At 37.6% G+C, this 21,700-nt stretch overlaps 1 long non-coding RNA gene across 2 annotated transcripts in view; it reads left to right on the forward strand.

Moving 5' to 3' along the window:
- The first annotated feature begins 3,766 nt into the window (after positions 1–3,766).
- LOC128918647 (uncharacterized) overlaps positions 3,767–21,700 on the forward strand; it is a 33,337-nt gene continuing 15,403 nt past the window's right edge. The window contains exon 1 of one of the 2 annotated variants that reach the window (XR_008469656.1): positions 3,767–3,811. This is a non-coding gene — a long non-coding RNA (uncharacterized LOC128918647). The remainder of the gene's footprint in view (positions 3,812–21,700) is intronic. The other variant, XR_008469658.1, reaches the window with a different exon arrangement.

Here is a 21,700-nt window from a genome sequence, read left to right on the forward strand (position 1 = left end):
AGCACAGTTGTATTGAATTACATTATTTTGTTAAAGTTATAACAAGCTGTAGAGTCAAACACCCAAAGATTAAGAAACTCCAAATTTAATTTGCTTTTACACATTGATTACTTGCATAAGCATACTTTTCTTAAGAAGGCCCCTGCCACTTTTGCCACTTAGCAAATGGACCAGCAGATTAGATTTCTTCTTTTTCTCCTCATTCAGTGCAGATCCAGGTCTCATTTTAATTACTGTCACCAGTCAGGCCTCAGGCTACATGCAATTTTAGTAGGTATTTAATAGATACTTAGTCAGAATAAATTCTTTTTTTTTGTGAGGGAAAGACCAATATCCAATTAGTATCTGAAGTTTTTAGTTCAAAGGGTTGAGATCTGAAACCTTTGAGAGTGCTGAGGAATAAAAACATGCTTTTGGTGCTTGTATTCATAAACTTGTCCATGAGACAGAAAAGGCAGTGTGGTAATGAAACTTGAGGGCTACAAATTAAGATTGCACGCTTAGTCATTGCACCAACATTTCTTGGTTTTCACATGTTTGACCTTGCCACCTTTGCTGTATTCCTGTGTAGTTTTAAATGTAAATCACAGCATAGATGTGCATTTATATAATGCATACAGCGAAAAAAATCTTGCCATTGCTCTGCTTTTTATAATAGACCATTATGATAGAACTCATTTTGCTCTGGAGTGTTCCTTGAGCAGCTGTTTCAGGGTTTATCTTTTAAGACAAACATGTTTTAAATCTTCAATATGGCTCTTCCTGAATTATCTTTTTTTTTGTTTCATTTTTTTGTTTGGGAGGCTTCACCTCTCACGCAATTGGAGGAAGTTCAAAAGTAGGATTTATACTTAACGAGAACAGTGTCCAAAGATCAGATGAGCTTAGGCCAGCTTTTCCACTTTTGTACTACTCACCCCTCCCACCCCCCAAAACCAAACAAAACATTTGACTGCCAAATCAGAACATAACGCACAAATCCTATCTCTGTTGTGAAACTCGATGGTTTCTTTGTCACGTATCACAGAGGTAAGAGCCGGAAGAGAGAGCTCCGCAAATCAAGCCAGTCAGTAGGCTGGCTATAGTTATGTTTTCTAGTCCACGTATCCTCAAAAACAGTAACAGCTCCAACGATTTGTAAATTCATTGGGGCTGTCTTTGTTTTTGTGAAGGCCCCAGCTTCTGCCTGTATGTAATTAGGCTTTTATTTTACAAACTAGAAGGAACCCGACTTTGTGAATGTGGAAAAAATATTAAAAAATAATGACAGATGAATCCTAAAAAGTGGAGGCACATTTTGGTTTTTTTGACTTTTACCTTGAGGGATTTTCTTTTGAGAGGTGCTGGGTTTTTTGTTTTGTTTTGGTTTTGTTTTGGTTTTTTTTAGAAAGTTTGAGATTCATTGTGCTAGGAATTAATCTTAAATGCCTGAAATGATATTTTTTGTTTGGAGATGTGATTCTTAAATGGCCCTTGGTTTTTAGACCCATCAAGAGGCTTGAATCTTCAAAGTTTTTGTACTTTTTATTTAAAAAGTTTTTGATCTTGTAAGTCTGAGTTATGTGGTCTGTCTGTACACAGAAGTCAGCAACGACTGTATGTGAAACAGTCAAATATCATCAGTAAATAAATAACACTTACAATGCTACCCCATATTCACATTCACAGTAGTTCTGTAATGATGCATTGCTTCGTATTCTGTTAATGCAGTGTATGAATGCCAGATATCAAATTATGGTTGCATGGGATATAGTACTGAAAAGAACGGCTACAATATGGTACCAAAGTTCTGTTTTATTCAGAGGTAGGGTTTTTATTTGCTTTTGTGAAGAGCATCTCTGGATTTTGCACTACAGCAATAGTAATTGTGATTAACTGACGATACCTTGAGTACAAGTGTGAACCAGAGCTGTGTAAACAGTGCAGGATGCAAAGACACTTTAAAGGAAGTTCAAAAACCTCTACATTCAGACAAAAATAACTTTCCACCTAGCTGTAGTTACACTTTGAGTGAAGTCAGGTCTGCTTAAATGCAAGGGAACAATTTTCTTTTCCTTGAGAAGAAAGAAACAGGTTTAAAAATTTACAGAGTAATTAGATTTTCCAGTTCCCTTGACCTACATTTATTGTCAAGATTAGAAACTGCAGTGTTCAATAACTATGTTCTGGCAAGTTTTATGTAACTTTCTTTTCCACTCTTAGTTTATTATGGTTAATAAAAGTGAAATATTTGCTTTGGAGGTACTTTCAGTCCTCTACGTAACAATTTTCTGAAGAGTAACAGATACTTAGATTTTGTTATCACCTCTGCAAATAGCACAACAAATGAATTGCTTTGTATTAGGGGAACTAGTGTTTTTAGCTATCATCATTCTAGATGGTCATTTGTTCTCTCATGGTTATAACATTTCTTTAGTATTCAACAATTAAACCAGCACAAAAATCCAAAAGTTCAGGAGCAAACAGTGTATTGAGAATGCATCCCTCCAGTGCTGCATTGTGTCGGCTTTTGGAACAGTAAATCCTCCTTCAGCTGCACTGTAGCCCCATGAAAGGCCGCCTGCAGCTCAAGGCCCAGTCATCATTTTAGCAGAACTTAACGGTAACTGTACCGTTGAGGTTGGCAAGGTGAACCTGACAACCAAACTGGTTAGCACCTTTCCCAAGCCTAGAAAAAAAATCTTAAAATATATTTGTATATAAGAAGCTTTGGTGTATGGAAAGGGGAAGCATTCATCAAGTTAGTTCCTTTTTAAAGTGATTTACTCCCCCAAGATACAATAGGAGGGAGCAGTGATTCTTCTGAGATTTTCTACTACTTTGTGGTTAGCTATAAGGAAGCAAATGAGAACAGTGCCAAGTTAACTCCCTGCAAACTTAAAATTTCATCTTTCTAATGATTTAGCAGTTATGAAAATGCCAGCATTAGTCTTAAAATACTTTTAAGTGACAAAAAATATGCAAAAAGCTTGCCAAAGCATACACACACTCTCTTCTGGTAAACACTGAACAGAGAGAACTTTAAAAAATGGAACACTTATTTATTTCTAAATCATGCTGCTGCATAAAGCAGCTTTTATATTATAAGTCCCACATTGTCTTCTCCCTTAGAGCCAGATCTTCATCTGAATCTGTTGTAAAATGCACTTGAAAGAGAATACACGTACACGGTCTCTATGATAAGGGTTGCATTCCCCATCCACAGGGCTCCCTTATTTTCAGATGAATCTAGAGCACCGCTACAGCTGCCAATCAATATCTTTTCCTTCGTTTTTTTCACAACTTATGTGAACTGTATGCAATACACAATTACTGTCTGCCAATCCAGCTTTATAATCCTGCCTTTTATGAAAAAGTAGAGTTAGTGTTGCTTTGATGTCTGGTAAAAGTGTCCCTCCAAGTAAAGGCAGGGTTTTGCATTAAATGCTTCCAAATGGGCATAAATAATACTCGCCAGTGAATGAAAAGGGGGAGAGCAATTAAATACAGCTATGTTTATTTGAATGTAGACATCTGAGTGTGTTTATTTTTATGTATTAAGAGTATTATATACTTTTGTGTGCTTTTATGGATTCAGTGAATCATGGTTGGTTTGGAATTGCTTAAAATCGAACTTTTAGCAAAATAGAAAAAATAGTATTTTATAGAACTGCTTAGCATATTTTATTGAGCTTCTACAATAAAGCTAGATTGACAATACTCAATTTTGCTAAAAGTACCTGAAGAAGATTTTAACTGATGCAAAATTCCTTTGTTTTTATCATAGAGACAACATAAACCCCCAAGGATTTGGCCAGACTTCATGAAATAAGTAAGTATGAATTAAGATCATTGCTGTGTATTTCATATTCTCTGTGAGATTATGTAATCTTAAATTTTGGTATAAGCTCCTTAGCCTGTAGGGCTTTGTTAGTGGGATATCCTATTGTTTAGTTTTATGTTCATAAATATTCTTTCCATGAATAATGCATTTCACAATTGGGTCCTTAGTATTTTCTCCTCCTTAGTTATGAATTCATTGTCATAATACTCTTGTTTTTCAAGTTTTGAGTTAATTCTGGTAGAAGACTATTTTTGGTGTAAGTGAATGTAATTTGGAGAGACTGTATGAGTTACTAGGCTTGTTCAGTAACAAAGTTATGCCTTCCAGTGATTGCAGTGAAATCCTGCTTTACCCGTAAACATTTAAAATCATGTGCAGTGCCATGAAGACTGTTGTAGTATGAGTAGGCTCTTCATTGGTCCTCGCTCAGTTTCCTGAATAAAATAGGATAAAATATGTCTAGGTTTCAAGGAGTTTGGCTTCTTGGGAAAATAGGACTTCACTGACTCAAAGCTGAGAAAATACCTGAATTGTTTTGGAAGTCTACCTGTGGTTAACATGTTATCCCTCCCATAGCAGCAGCAGCAAGCCTGTACCAAATATCAACTGCCCCAGAGTCCTATTTTAATGTACAGAGGAAATGGGACTGTGAACTTGGTTGCCAAGAGACGGGCACATGTTCTGTTTGGCTAAATCTACTCTGCTTTCCAGCAATGGGGTGAGGTAAAGGGTTGGTAGTGGGATTACGTCAAAACCATGCAGTTCTTTCTGGCAGAGCCTGTCTCTTGGATGTAGGTAGTTGCATTGTATTATTAACAGATGCATCAAAATGGAAGCATAGATGGCCATTTAAGCAATCTTCTTTCCTAATCTAACGGAAGTCTGCTTGGCTAGACTTGGCACTCAAGTCCCACAGAACAGGTCACTTATTTATTATGTTTATTTTGGTATGTTTGTGTAGCCAGGTTACTGACTATTTGAGCCTGTCTATTTCTGATATGACACTATATAAATCCAGTAGAAGAGCTTGTCTGATAATGCACATCTTTTTTTATTGTGTAGAAAAGCATAGTAATTTGTGGCAGAAAAAAAACGGAGGCTTAGCCAAACTGTGCTTTCTGAGGAACTGGGCTACATAGGAGTGGAAGCTATTCTGTGTAGCTCTGAGTTCAAGAAATACTTGAGATAATTCCATGTGAGAAGTAAACAGTGATGAAATTTTACTCTTATATCTGGTTCAATGTCAAAGGTAAATCTTGGTAGTAGAGCATAGCAATTTCTTAAATATCTGAACAATATTTTGAGTGCTGTTCTGTTGCAGGATTCAATCAACTTACTGGAAAAAGTGATTACTGCAAAGGTGTGGTGGCAGAGAAAGCAATAAAAAGCCCTGTATGTTCCTCTCCTCTGTTTTCATCTGAAGGCTTCATTCCAAAATGTTGGCTTTTGACCCTTATGTGTTTAGTCAGGTTTAACCTTCCTTATATGAAGCAACCTTTAAAAAAAGATCAGATCTACAGGTCAATATGGGTGGAGTAGACTCATAATAGGTACCCCACCAATTTTTAATCGTAGTTAGTCATTATCATCTTTATGGGCTACTTGAAAACACCTAGACATGCAAGCTGATCATTGCTGTGTTTTTAAGAAGGGTATATGATGACTGAATGTGTTACCAGCTTTGGAGCCAAATTACAATGGGGCCTGGTATTATGACTTTTATTTCAGTGCTTTTGTTTCAGACCGTGGTCTAGCTACTGTTGCTAAATATATGCATCAGAGCTGTTTGCAGTTTAACAGTTGAACCTCTTAGTGTTAGGAGGGCCAGCAGAAGGTAGCATTTTAAGCTGTGCATAAGGGCTTTGCTGGGGTCAAAGGCACAGATGTGTACCTGTTTTGTTTTTGCATGTCGAGAATTGTGGGCAGTCAGAACATTTGCACGTAAATTTACATGTTGGTAGCAGTAGGAAGTCACTATGGTGAAAATGGCTCTGGATTTTAGCCTAGCAATTTCCATATGCATGGTGTTCTGTTGCTCAGCTTCTGAGCAGGTGGAGTATGTTTTCTGTGTATGGTTACAATAAAATGGCATTGATACGGAGGATGGAGAAAAAAAAAAATACGTTATTAGAGCTATCTAGGACTTCTTTTTTCCCTAGAAAAGAAAGTTTTACTGAGGAATTGTATTTATTTTGACAAACTGTCTCTGGAAAATTTTCCAGAAACAGAATTTGTACTTGAGAAAGATCATCAGAATGGAAAGGTGGTTGGAGCGTTGAGACCCAGTAAGCTTCAAATTAGGAACAGCCAAGAAGGGGACTTCTAGTTGTTTCTCTGACTGTTTTTCTTTATGGCACCATCCATATTTATTATTTATATTTAAATTATTTAAATTGCATGTTTTGATAAGTATCTGTTGAAACTTATTTGTTTATCATTTTGTACGGATTTGGTTTTTTTCCCTCATACAACTAGTATGAGGGGAGTGCAGTATATGGATGCAGGTAGTCTTGAGAATGCATTCACTAGCGCTATACATTTTCTTTATATATCTTAAAACATCTAATTTAAAACATTTAAAACATCCCAAGCTTTAGGAAGATAAATGGGAATTGAAGTTATACAGAATAAAACCAAGTTTTCCTCCTGGAGTTCCTCCCAAAGTTAGTAAATCGGATGTTAGTTACCACATTATCATAACTACTGCTCATTCCCAATAGAAGCTGAGTAAATGGTTACTGAACAATGTCCGGAGAGACAACAAATGCAGGCAGTTTGAAATCAAAGCCTGGGGGTGTTTGATTCTGAAGCGCAACTCCTTATTGAGATGTGTGTTAACATCTTTCAGTGTAATGAGGCTCTGGTTTTACTGTTTCTTGATGACAACTGGTAAAATGTTGATGGGAGTGATGTTTCGTGTAAGTATGCTGTAAATTAATACCTTTTGCATTGTTACTGCTTGTAAAGTTGAATCACAGTAAGAGTTAGTTTGTCCATTGTTTTATTAAAGTTTGCTATTTCCTGAATTTGGGAACACATCCAGCTCTTTCAAACTCCTCCACAGAAAAAAATGTTCTTTAGTGTGGTGATTAAGCCTTTTTCAGGAAGAAGAGGAAAGTCTTGTTATCATTTTAGGATTTTTCTGGTCTGTCTGTTGCTAGTATTGATAGACTGACTATGTCTCTTCAGCTTGTTGCTATTGTATTGTAATTGTCTTTTCGCTCATCTGATGGCTGCTTTTTTTTCATTTATTTACTTTTGCTATATTACTTAATTTGTTGTCTCATAAATTAAATAATTAATGCAACGAATTCCAAACCTCCACTGTGCTTGTGCAAGTTATATAACTTTACCTCACTGACCAAATTAGATACAACTGTTCATGTAATCTTAGTTGACTTATGTTATGACATTGTAGCTCTGTATTTATCATAAGTTTTCCTAAAATGTTGTTTTCAGCTTTATCTCAAGGCTTCCTTATTTGTGTGAGCATGTGTGTGAATTTTCAGGGATGCTGCTGAGTCTACCTGATTCTCAACAAATCAAGTGGGAGCGTAGAGAACTTACAAAGTTTCAACAGTGTTATGCATGTATATCAGTACTAAAATCATACTTTAAAAGCTTCATTTTCCATTTAATATAGATTTTAGTATTGCTTTTACTGGGATAAATGAGCAATAAATGAGTAACATTTCTTATTAAATGAAAATTGATTCTTCTGAATGAGTGCTTAATATTTTCACTCTGGGCAAAGTGTAGGTGAAAAAAAACCTGTAAAATTTCTTAAAAGACAGTGTATCTTAGTCCATAAGCTACATTTATGTAGATTATATACCAAAGTACAACTCTGGCATAAGAATTTAGAACACACCTTATTTCTTATGTTATTTTTGTAGCCAGTTTTAATATTTCTCACAGGACATAGGAGGCCAAAATTGTAAAAGGATGAGGTGGCTTCTGATTTTTATATTATCTCCTGAGCCTTACTATTACCATTTTTAGAGTTTAGATAAAGCATCTTTATATGTATATAAGAAAGACAATTCTGACAATAGCAATGCATCACCAGAAAGATAAACTGTGACACAAACAGCCTCTTTTTTTCTAATGGCAATTATGGACCTGATTTCTGTGATGCACTGTTTATCATGCCTCTCTTCTGCCTTAGCAGAGACTAAGGATCCCATGGATTGCTAGAATTAGCAGGAAACCTACAAGACCAACCCACCTAGGGCAGTGCTTTACTACAGATGTTGTCATTTTGAGTTTTAAAGAGATGAGGTTATTATGGTCTGAATTAAGTTTGGAATAGGGTTTAGAATTTGAGTGTGGATGTATCAAGTTTAGATGGTTAGAAGGCATAAGCTTCACAATTCATATCCTGATTATGTAGATGCTAAAAGATCAGTTGTATTTGCAACTGCAAATTTGTTGCTATTCAAAGTGGTGATGTCTTTTGAAATCATCTATTAGAGTCAAGATTCTTGCCTTGGAATGTGGTTGGAACCAGATTTTGCAACTGGATACTTGGACTCTGCAATCGGGTACTAGTTTTCCCCTGATAGTAGGACCAAAATTGTTGACATAAGTGCAGATAATTCCTAGAGAAGAATCGTAAGTGGCACCAGAGTTCAATAAAATAAATGAAAACTAACCAAATGAATTAAAATACTGTAATATAAATGCTAAGCATGTGCTTTTTAGCCTTTACCTCTCCTTCCTTTTATGATTTTCTCCAATTTTACCAATGATGTTTCCTTTTGTCTTTTATCTTTTTTTTTTTTTTTTCCCCCTTGGGAAGTGTCATCCCCTCTGTATCAGTTTTGTGTCATTCATATCTAGGCTGCTGCCCGATGGACTTTCACAAAGGTCTGTTAAAGTCTTTTGGGACTTCATGTATGTGAAAGTGACCTGAAAAAATTCAATGTAGAATTGGGATTATGCTTTGTAATAGTGCTGTGAGTTTGATCTGTAAGCATTACCCCAGTATTAGAGACGATAAGGCCATTTCATTCTGGAACACTGCAAAATGGCATACTAATTGTATTATGTGGACTCCAGTTGTACGCTTTCCTGGTTCAACAACAGCGGAGCAGTCCCATTTAACTATGAAGTAATGTCTGCTGCTCGATTTGTCCTCAGCTGAACTCAATGTACAGGCATCTTATGTAATAAGGTCTAAAATACAAAGAATGAACATGTAGTAAAAGTACTTTACTACACAAATTTAAAATTCATGCTGACACTACCCATCCTAAAGAGTTTTTAAATATAATGTGCATGCATTATACAGAAAAGTTTGTTTGAGGTAGGATTAGTTATTTTACCAAGTTCCCTGTTAATGATGATTTTGATTCATGCAGAGAAAGTGCTTCAGTAGACTCATTTCTAAAGGTATTGTAAAATTCGTGCTTATGTTAGGGACTATACTTCTACAGATGAAACCATAATATTGCTCTCTTGGCAGACGCTTTAAGAGATCTTTCATGTCTATAGCTATTTGACACCTTAGGCCTTAGGAGCTTTAACTTAATGCGCAGTGTGTTACCTCATTGTATTTCTGAATGAATGGACTTAAAATACTAAAGGCAATTTCAAATGTAAAATGATATAAAGAAACTGGCCTTTCAGGTATTTTCTTTTTGAGTAATGCTTTATGAAATAAGTATTTAGGAGAAAAGTGAATGGAAAGATATGATCCACAGCTGAAGTTCAGCATAAACTGACAATAGAAGTAAGATTTTGGTGTATATCAAGACAACTCACTAAGCTGGGAGCAAAATTTGCATTATGATCAGCAGTCTTCCCCTGCTGTACAGTCAGTGTGCTGTAAACTAAATTTGTAGTGCATCCTGAAAAAAAAAATAAGCCTGACATATCTACAAGTTCTCTTTTACATAACTAGGAAATAAACTAAACTCATTTCACTCGAAGATACAAACTGGATGGGAATCCAACTCCTTAGATAATGTTATTTCATTGTAAGAACACTGTGGAGCACCTGTTAAATGTGGATATAATATAAACTCAAAGAGGATGTTCTTCCATGTTCACTTTTCAAGTGAACCATTGGATGATTCTACTTCGTAGACCGCTCACTAATGCACGCTTCACTTTACCTTTTCTTTCTGTGGTTGCAAGATAACTTCTTAACACATTGAACTTCCGCATTTTTACTAGGTAACATTCATATCTAACAAAACTTTGAAACTCCAGCCTTGAGAGTAGCATATTTCTGCTTTTAAAAATTGAACAGTGCTATAGGAAGAAAAGGGTGTGATTGAGTGAATGTGGGGAAAAGAATGTGCTCAGAAACAGCACATGTAAGGCAATGTGGGTGTTAACCTGGGCGTGTAGGTATGTAGGGTTGTGCCAGGGAATGAGTGAGTCTTCCTGAGTATGCAAAAGTGGCAATAAATATTTGTTAGGGGCAAAGAGAGAGACACAGTTTAATGTTACTGCATAGGAATAACTAGCATTTGTGTGAATGAATTGTCACTGTGTAAGAGCACAAAAATAAGTTAAAAACTCAATTTGAGAAGGAGTAGTAGGTAGCTGGATTACCCTACAGAGTGCTAACAAAGAACAGGTCCTGACTGAGGCTCTAAGAATGAGAGAGAACTGCAGCTGGTAAAGAAAAGACTCATCCAAGGGCCAGAATCAAAGCAAAGAGTGCAATGAAGGTAATGACTGCTGAGGTGGATGGTTAACCCCTCAAAAGCTAAAATGAGGCACAACAGCTAGACAGAAAAGAGTAGTCAAGAATGGAGCAGACCTGTAGCAAGGTCTGCAAGCAAGAAGGGACTCCTGGGGAGCTGGGTGTTGTGGTGGCCTGATTCCTGTTGAAGTTTGGAACTTTATTTCTTAAAAGGAAGAAAAATTGCTACTTAATACAGAACATAAATATGTAAAAAGTTTAAGACTGGGAGAAAACATATAGAATATACATCAAATCACCTTGCTTTTAAAAAATTCTGTGTTCTCAATTTCCTTTCTGCTTTTCCTTTCTTCCCTTTATGCCTGCTTCTTTCTGTAGTGATCAGATTATCCTGGCAGTAAGGAAGTTATGAGCCATAACCATTCCTAATAGAAGGATAATGATCCCTGTTTCACCGTGCGGAAGGGCTGGTCTGTTCAAAGATTACTTTAACTTTTATCATAGTTGATTGTACTCCAACAGACAACAGTAACAAAAAAAAACAACCCAGGAAGCTGCTAATTAATGTATATTTTTAATGTTTCATTTGCATTTTATTTACATTTAATGTATTTAATGCTTCATTGCTCTTCTTCCAGTTCCAGACAGCTTCTCTGAATAGCCTGAATCAGTATTTATCCTTATGGTATACATCAAATACATGCATCTTTGAACACTTCCTATAAAAATGCATAGCTTGGAAAAGACACACAAGCTTTTTTTCCTTCACAGAGGCTCGAAGTCTTCAAACATGTTCATCAACTCTCTTGAAATATGATATGTCTCAGTTACTCTACTGTAGAAAAGCATACAGAATGGTACAGTGTCATCTATGAAAGTCACATCAATCCTACACTAATAACTACAGCTCATCCCCAGGGTGGGTGATCAGTGTTAATGCTGTCCATTCCCCATCAGGAGATCTTTCAGGACATATGTTTTTAGTCAATGGTATAAAGATGTTGCAGAGCTTGGGAGGGAAAATTGGAGGCTGAATTCTAGATGGAAAAAAGCAGAATTAGATTTTTTTTTCTTCTGTGGCTCATTTTGATGAGCTGTATAGCTTAGTCTGTTGCCTTAATCCTTCCTACTAAAAATTTTACCCAGGCTAATTATTGATTGTGTGTGCCGTTTAGAGATTGGAAGTAGGATCTACTTTCTGCCTTCATCTCTTATTATATGTATTGATGACCTTTATAATTTGATGACCATGCTGTCCTTGTCCCTTATTAGTGCTGGATAAAATATTTATTTGATAGGTTTGTGCTAATATGTGCATTAGTGTTTTCTGTATACATTTTTAAGGGAATAGAAGACTTCAAAATACAAAATTAAATGGATGTAGGTGGAAATGTTGTGTAAGCATAATTTGTGTCTTGCTGCACCTAAAAGTGTTCAATATGTGGTAACACTTTTCCCCTACCCACCTTCTGCTACAAAATAAATCAGTCCTGTTTCTGTATTTTTCATTGTCATCATTGAAAACCTGGAGAATTAGGCCCATGGTGATTTTCTCACATTTTGTACTGTTTTATATTACCCAAATTGTTTCTGTATCTGTATTTTGGAATAGCTTTTACTTAACAAAGTAAATGTGGGTATCTTATAAAAGTTCAAATAAAATTAAGCTTTCCATTCTCAACATTCTCTCATCTATCTTTGATAATATGTCTTGCTACATGGATATAGATGAAGAAACCAGGAATAACTGAAGTCAAGTCTGAGAATTCAATGTAAAAATAAAATCATTCCCTGTAACTAAAAAGAGAATTCCCATACAGACAGACGGTTATAGAACTTGTCATAGAATCATTGAATGGTTTAGGTTGGAAGGGACCTTAAGGATCATCATGTTCCAACCCCCCTGCCATGGGCAGGGACACCTTGCACTAGACCAGGTTGCTCAAAGCCCCATCCAGCCTGGCCTTGAACACTTCCAGGGATGGGACATCCACAACTTCTCTGGGCAACCTGTTCCAGTGCCTCACCCCCCTCACAGTAAAGATTTTCTTCCTAATATCGAATCTAAATCTCCCCTCTTTCAGCTTAAAACCTTTACCGCTCGTCCTATCACTACACTCCCTCATAAAGAGTCCCTTCCCATCTTTCCTGTAGGCTCCTTTAGGTACTGGAAGGACGCTATAAGGTCTCCTTGGAGCCTTCTCTTCTCCAGGCTGAACAACCTCAGCCTGTCTTCATAGGAGAGGTGCTCCAGCCTTCTGATCGTTTTCGTGGCCCTCCTCTGGACTCATTCCAACAGGTCCATGTCCTTCCTGTGTTGAGGACTGCAGAGCTGGACGCAGTACTCCAGGTGGGGTCTCATGAGAGCAGAACAGAGGGGCAGAATCACCTCCTTGACCTGCTGTCCACAGTTCTTTTGATGCAGCCCAGGATGTGGTTGGCTTTCTGGGCTGTGAGCGCACCTTGCTGGCTCATCATCCAACAACCATCCACCAACACAGCTTCTCATCAACCAACACCCCCAAATCCTTCTCCTCAGGGTTGTTCTCAATCCATTCTCTGCCCAGCCTGTATTTGTGCTTGAGATTGCCCTGACCCAGGTGCAGGACCTTGCACTTGTCCTTGTTGAACTTCATGAGATTTGCATGGGCCCACCTCTCAAGCCCATCCAGATCCCTTTGGATGGCATCCCTTTCCTGCTACATGTTGACTGCACCACAGCTTGGTGTTATCAGCAAACTTGCTGAGGGTGCACTCATTCCCACTGTCCATGTTGCCAACAAAGATATGAAGCAGTGCTGGTCCCTGAGGAATGCCACTCATCGCTGTTCGCCACTTGGACAAAGAGTTGAGCAGAACTCTTTGAGTGCAACCATCCAGCCAATTCATTAGCCACTGAGTGGTCCATCCATCAAATCCATATCTCTCCAATTTAGAGAGAAGATGTCATGCAGGACAGGACAGGGCTGTCACTTCAGGGCTTCTTATAACCTCCTTTGAAGGATTTTTTTACAAGTGCTCATGGAAACAACAGGATCACTGACTTATCTGTTAGCATTATTGCTATGACTTTAATGATAATCTTGTGCAGGAATGAGCTACAAAATGACTTAAGTAGATCATGTAGACTCACATTAGCCATGACACTGATTTTACCAGTAAGGAATATTTTCAAATAGTAATCCAGGCCAGACTGGCCTGTGTAAATCCTAAACAATTATTTTGCAATGGTAAAGTGAAATTAACCATTTTTACTGTGTTTTGAAATCGTATACAAAATTTTTCAACTTTCTTTTTAAAAGTGCCCCCCCTGCCCCAGCTCTTCCAGCAGTGGAAACATCTCAAATTGCCTGCTGCTGTGCAAAAGAGGACTGGAATAGTGGCAAGTTAACTCCCTCTCTCTTTTTTTTAATTTATTTTATTTTTTTAGCTGTTGCTCCTCAGCTGTTTTCTGGAACAAAATGGTTGTCCTTTGAGAATAAGTAGGCAGCGAGTTCACTGTTGATCTGAAAGTCAGGTGAAGTGGAAGTACAGAAAGAATTTCTGAAAACTAAAGTAACAAGAGTGAGCATCAAGAAAAAGAATGGAACAGAAAGAAAAGGCAGATATGAATGGGGAAAAAAAAAAAAAGAGAACAAAGATGCTTTATGGTGCATACTAGCTACAGCTAGTAAAAATGTTATTTCATTGGTCCATCTGAATTAAGATTTTGGTCGATGAAAGCATGTTTTCTCCTGCTGCCAGCTACCATTTTGGGAACCTCGTTGCATATGGTATTTGTGAGATTTCCTCCTTAACAAAGAGCCAACATTTTGTTCCTAGTGATGACTAAACAGGAGAATGTCTCTGAAAATGTGCTTAAGTTTAATTTTTTTACACTGGGTTTTTTGTTACGTAGAAGTAATCCGTAGAATTGCAGTAAGAAAATACAAATATCTTCAGAAGGGAAACAAGTTCATTCCACACACTGTACATAAATATGCTTAAAATCACATTGTCTTCAGGAGGAACACAAAGCATCCAATTACTTAAATGGCACTTCTGTCACCTGGTAGATTAAACAACATTGATTCCTGTTGTTCATTGGTGAGAAAGGAATATTTGTTTACCTGCGAGCTGGACACGTTGACTTATATGTCTAATGATACCTGTACTTTGGTACAACATTTGTAATAGATGCAGAAAATAAAGCAGGTATTTTTCTGTATTTTTTTATCAGACAATTGTTAGCTGTTCTGATGTGCTGACAGCATACCAAATTTTTGAAAGCCAGTGTAAAAGCCTGCAGACCTAGGCATTCCTGTATTCAGGAATTTTCATACTAAAAGCATCACTTTCAAGGCACAACACTACAGCTTACAATAACCTCCCACAGATCAAACCATGTAATTCAAGTGCAACTCCTAGAGTATCACTCTTCATATTTTTTCCATAATTAGTTTGCAGGGTGGAAACCTTGTCTGGGATCGGGGAGGTTTGGTTTCACTTGTATCTTCTAGTCATCAGATCCAGGCTATTCTAGATACAGACTCAAAAATGCCAAAATATAATTTAAACCCTAACAGTCCTGCCTTGAAGTAGAGGAAGAGGAATGGACCAGATGACATTTCAAGTCCTACTTTTTCAAGTCCTTGTTCTAGAAAGAAAGATTTTTTTCTGATTCTTTGCCCTTGGGAGCAGGCTAATCCAACCAGTAGCTATGTCTCATTTATACAAAAGGAGATAAATTGTCAGTCAGCTGTCACTGCTGAAGATCTGTGATGACACTGTGGCATGCAAAAATAAGCGATGTCTGTGGTGGTATGTCGATAAACCATTTAAGACTTTAAGCATTAAAAGTAACATAAGTACTGGTTATCATTTTGCATATTTCTCTCTGTTTCCGCATCAAGAAGAATTTCTACTTCAAATCAGGGTTTCTTAGGATAAAACCTGTTTTTGGAATGTATTTTCTGCTAATACGCTGGAGAGCAAGACTCAGCATGTGCCTGCATTCTCAATTTTCTTTGACATTCATGATTTCTAGCACAGTTGCTTTTTTTCTTTTCTTTTTCTTAATGGATATCAGATCTTCATAATGCCAGCAAGGATGTCCTGTTGCCAGGCAAAAAAAAAAATAAAAAAAAAATCTTGTGTGTCAGTAAATGGAATTGATGTATTTTTTTTTTTAACTCTTTTTACTCTTAAAGTAACTTGAGTAGCATGCAAGATTTCAGAACAAGATGCAGTATGTGTTTATTTTGGTAATAGCTGCCATGTGCTATTTTTCTTTTTTCTTCGATCATCTCCTCTCATAAGGGGGGTTGAACACTAACAGAACATAATTCTAAAGAGAGTCACCTTAAATACATTCCATTGTGTTATTATAAACTGATGCAATCAAACTGCTTGACAGCCAGGGTAACTATACCCAAATACATTTTGCGTATAAAATAGCTGTTAAACATAACACAAATGCAGGGCCTTACAGCTAGCTTTCAAAGATATCTGAAAGAAAGAGAAGGAGAATAGGGATTTCCTTAATATTGGTCTGTGCTGTCAGAGTTTCTGAAAGAGATAATATAGTAGCAACCAGACAGTGCTGTCACTTACTATTAAAAGCCATACATAATGATATACCTCGTGATATATCTTTTTGTCGTGGCTATGTGGTTATCTCCTTGCAAAACAAACATGAATCATGCCTAAGACATGCATGTATTTTTCTCCTTTTTTCCTCAAAAGGTATTGAGGCAGAAACAGTGTAGGACAAAAGCTTCTCTGCTGCTGGAGTGCAAAGGCAGTAAAGCTGAGACTGCCAAATGCATTTAGGAGCCTGATTCCCATTGAAATCAATAGGAATCGGATGCTTAAGGGCACTTGGAAATGTGAGTCTGACTTCTGGCAAGGCTGCATAACAATGTTATTGGGAGGAACCACGGATGGGATGGGATCAACCAGCACGTTTTGGGTTCCACTTCCATTCTCATGTTGGTCTCTCCCATTGTTTGAACAGTGCTAGTCAGCCCTTGGACCACCATCAACGATGAGATTGCTGACAGCTTGTTCTTTGTGACAGTCAAGTTGAGCTTTCCATTGACAGTAGCCCACAGCAGAGACTCCTTAGTTTCTGTGTGTCATCTTTCCTTATTTTGCTTCCTGCTTCAGCCACGGATGTCTCAGTGCATGATGTATGTTGTCTCTCACTTTTTAGCTTTAAAAGATAGCCCTTTCTGCAACCAGTAGCATGCATTTTGCATTTGTATTTAAGAAAGGGAAAGGTTTCATACTTTGGAAAGCTGTTTGTTTCTTGGGTTGTTTTGTTTATTCTCTATTTGTGTGCAATTAAATCTAAATGTCCCCTCCTCCCCTATTTAAAAAAAAAAAAAAAAAGAAGAAGAAAAGATTTTAATCCTGAATTTGTGTGGTAGCATGATTTGTAGCTATGTCATGAGAGGCTTTTGTATTCTTTTTAATCAGCTGTAACAAAGGTACTTGACCATTTTTATCCACTGCTTTTTCCAGATACGGCACAGTCACCTTGCTTGTAAAGGGGAATACAGTGTTACTATAACAATGTTTATTAGTCTTGTACCAGAGATGGGTGATGTTGGTCTAATCATTTAATCTTAGTTAGCATTAGCTCTACTAGTGATATGCTTGGGGGTTTTGTGATGTAAAAATTCCTACCAGTTTTATTGCAGGGCTACTGAGAACCACAGTTGTTGCAAAAGTGGGGTGACAGCACTGACTCTGGGTCTTCCACTCTGATATTTGTGTCCCATTTCCTGGATGCCCACAGTTCACATGCTCTGAAATTAAATTTAAACTGTGCTCAAATAGTGTTTATATCTACTGTCACTACATTGTGCAAACATAGCCATCAATGTCTTCTGAGCTGCAATGTGCCTTGAAGAATTTCTTGTGGTGCTGCCCACACAAGAGGTTTTGCAGATGGAAGTTGTAGCACAAGCTCCTAGCCTTTGCCTTCTATCCTGAGGTTGAAACTGAAGATAGAATTTGCTTATTGGCAGATAAAAGAACCATAATCATTTGGAACAACCTGGATATATATAAAACAAATTTGTATTATAACAGATGTGGATGTGTGCAAGGTGATATGGAGGCAGTAGCTCTTCCAGCAGCGCCATTCTGGACGGGATGTGTGCTTGGGCTTGGGCAATAGGAAGGTGGCTGTGCTATTTTGTAGCCTGTTCCATCTCCATGTGCAGCATGGCCTCTTGTTTGTTGCTTATAAAAGCATCAGAGCTGAAACTGAGTAGAGGATGAAAATCCCAGAAATTATAAGACATTTTTAAGTTTTAGCATTTTGTTAGCCTTGGTTCTCTCCTGGATGCTTGGATCACCAAAGTATTTTTTTGCAAACAATTTCTCAGTGGGGCTGCATGTGTGTAAAATATGTTCTAGTCTATCTTAAATATATACCTGCACTGCAAAGTAAAATTACACGTTGCTATGATGTAATATATTGCTTTCAGAAAAAGGGCAAGACTGTTGTGTGCATCAAAAGGGAAAATTTATCTTGGCAGACTAATAGAAGCTTCTCATGGCTTAACTGCTTCCCCTCAAATTTCAGTACAACTTGAGCTCATGAGAGCATTAGGTTAGACAATCAAAATGCGGTACAGAGAATGTCTAGCATCTCCTCATTTTGAAATAGCAGTCTTTAGTATGTCTTGGAAGTCTGGCAGTTTTCACTGAGATAGATTTAATTCCCAGTCTGCTTCTCTGCTTTGTCATGTCATTTACCCCATTGCAACGTCCTTCCAGCTGTGATCCGTAGTTTTGGATAAAACCTATCCTAGTCACAAAAATTTAGTGTCTCAAATAGTTGAGAAGGCAAATTGCCAATTTTGGTCTCTATGTGAGTTCAGAGCACTAATGAGCACTATCTGTGACTGTATCTACATTGCAGTTAAAGGTGTGACAGCGATGCATATAGATATTGCTTTGCACATACTGATCTAGCTAGCCTAGGCAACAGCGCTGAAGTTACAAGAGCCTTGAATTTGGCTTCAGCTGTACAAACCTGGGCAGTATCCTGGTACTATGTTGTAACTGAAGCCTCTGCAGTCCTATTTCGCTTGTAGCTGATGAGTTTTCCTGTAAGTCAGCTTCGGTCCTACCTTTGACTGCAACTTACAAGAAGCCTGAAACTCATTCTGAAGAAAGAGGAGATAGTAACAGTACTGAAAAGGATTAATTTGAAGAAAAAAACAGTCAAGATGGAAGAGGTGATGTTGCATCTTATGACTACTTGCTTGATTTTACAACTGCTTTCTTGATAGGGAAGCACTAATGTTGCAGCATCAGCAGCTAGACTATGTCTGTCTGGCTTTTGGTCTCAGCTTGACCAAGAAGCTGTGTTTATATGCAGTTCATATAGACCATCCAACTATTTTCTTAGTCTTTTTCATCTCCAGACTAAACTAATTTCAGCATGCTTTGTGTCAGTTTTTATTATTGCCATTATTGCACTTATTATTGTCATTAATGCCACATATGTGAATCAGATTCCAGGAGCTCATGCAATTTAGAAAAAATCCATGCACACGTGACTTCTGTTTGCTTCCCAAGGTTTTGACTCACTGGAGGTTCACATTTTTAAACTTTTCTTTAGAAGCATGAACTCCATTATAAATCCCTTTTAAAAAGCCCAATGCCCTCGTGCTTCCAAGAACAATGTAACAATCTGGGTTTGAATCCCCTCAGCTGAGTAGTCTCTTACCTCCCTGAGTATGCCAGCCTTTAGACAACCACGTAAAAGGTGGGGGATGCCACCTTCTGCTTTGGTAGCGTTTCTAAGTGAAAGCGTGTGTTATACCCAGTGTTATAATCTGGTCTTGGTGTGGCACTTGTACTACAAGCCTGTCTATTGGGTTGGTCAGCAGCTAAAGCACAGGCCTGACAGCTTGCGATCAGTAGGCATGAGATGGGCCCTTGAAATGCTCAGCTAAACCAAGATCTTGACATGCAGAGTAGTAGAACGTCTGGCACTCAGCTAACTCCACTGGGTGAGAGTTAAAGCACCAATGACTTCTCAGGTGCTAGAGCTTTGAAAGCAGATTTATATTTATAAATACGAATGTTACTCAGAGCAGAGCCATTTGGTATGAGGTAACAAATTACTGTGCCTCAATAGGTCTGTATGCTCTGTGCTCTTGATATGTGGCAGGCACAAGTGATTTCCGTGAGCGTACTCCATAGCGTAGGGAGCTGAGCTGCTGTGAGTTACATTGCACTTTTTTTGTTGACTTGCACAGCCAGTTACTGTAGGTCAGGTGAGGTGTGATACTTGATTAATTTCCAGTAATTAATTTGAACCTTTGAGCCTTCAGACAGCTAAAAATCTCTGTGGATGAGGCACTAATGATGTAGAAGCAACTTATCTGAAACTTCTTTCATCTACTAGTTGATCAGGGAAGACACTTAAGCTTACATTTGTATGAAAGGGGAGCAGCTGGCAGGGCATTTTTCCACACTGCTTTGGAACTCGCACTTCCCCCAATACCAAAATAGTTCTGGGACATGCTGCAGTGGCCCACTTGTTTTTCTTAGCAGTAAGGGCTTGGGAGGATTCTGGTGGAAGATTGTAAATATATCTTTTCAGCTGTTGAGCTATGTTTATTATCAAGTAAAAGGGAGGTACTGCTTTAGTATATCTTTATAACTGACACTCTAAAAATATAATCTCAAGCAAAGGGTAAGCGTCCCTTTCTTCAGAGTGACTGAATTTTTATGGAGTACCAATGAAAAATCATACATCAGAAAGGAGGCAAATCCATTTTGCTGAGAACTGGCAGAATGTGTAGCAGTATATATATATCAAGATACTGAGGATAAGATTTGCTAATGAATTGAGGGTAAGTTCTCAGTGAACCGATATTTACTCTGTAATTTTAGCTACAGTAAATCAACCTAATATTGGATTGCCGTTTGCTTCCTTCCTATGAACATACATAATCACTGTAAGTAGTGAAATATTTAAGGGTGGAATTGTGGTTACAAAAGACAGAAAATGGGTATTATTTTTTCAGCTTATTTTAGTTCTGTAGACTTTATTACTTTCAGTCAAAAAATATCACCTCCCACCACTCTGCACATCATATATTCGCTCCAATAAATGGAAGATAGGAGAAATGATAGTGACTTGAAAATAGGCATTCACATATTAATGGCTGTAATGGCACAATAAATGTCAGGACTGAAACAGTGTCTTACTGAAAACAATGTAACTGCAAATAGTAGTAAAGAGCACAAAACTGCCAGTGGATTGCTCAGTATATGAGAGTAATTTCTCCCACTTTGTTTTACAACTCTCTTACCTCACTCTCCTTCAAAATTTTAGGGAGGGTGGGCAGAAAAATGTAATATTACAAGGCTGTCCTAACTCTATATAGAAGATGATGAGCTTGTATCTCATGAACAAATATATCCCAAGCTTCAAGATGCCACAGGATCATATTTCATTTACATCATAAGTTATAAGTGATCTCTGCATTAGCTTTCCCCCTCCTTCCATCACCTTCTACCTTCCATAGTTCTTCTAAATAGATTACATCTCTTTAGAGTTATATTTGCTTTGCTAATGGTTATTTTTGGCTTATCAAATGGCCTGCTCTACTGCTGAAGCTCTGTTTCAGTGTCTTCTCTAATTTAGGAACTTACTTAGAATGGAAATATCAAAGCCCTGGTGTTCCATTTTCATAAGTGACTGATGAGCCTAAGTCACTTCTGCTACTTTTGAAAATTCTAACCCAGACTTTTTTTTTTTATTTACAGTGAACTAGGTACAAGCAGAGAACAAGTCTGAAAAAAATTTCTCATAGGCATGGTTTAAAATGCAGGTTTATGGTTTGTTTAGAGAAAGCCAAACTCACCTACTCTCTGCTGAGTAGTTTTGTATGTGCTGGACTAACTTGAATTAGATCCTCTAACGCCTAAGATCTTTCTACTTCTTAGGGCATCTTACAGAGGCTGCTGAAGATTTCCTGAGAAAAGCAGTCTGCAGCATCAAAGAATGCGCATGGGTGGAAATACAGTCATAATAAAAAGACTTCAATTGATTTTTGCCTGGAAGCAAAATCTTAATGAAATGGCTGTAGCCAGCATGACATAACCCTATTATTGTGATGAGGATGCACAAAGGTGCCTCACATCTGTTACCCACAATAGTATGGACTGTAAGCATAGTGCAGGTTAAACACGAGTCTCCTATT

Source organism: Rissa tridactyla, chromosome 1 (genome assembly GCF_028500815.1).
Source record: "Rissa tridactyla isolate bRisTri1 chromosome 1, bRisTri1.patW.cur.20221130, whole genome shotgun sequence".
Classification (NCBI taxonomy): Eukaryota; Metazoa; Chordata; class Aves; order Charadriiformes; family Laridae; genus Rissa; species Rissa tridactyla.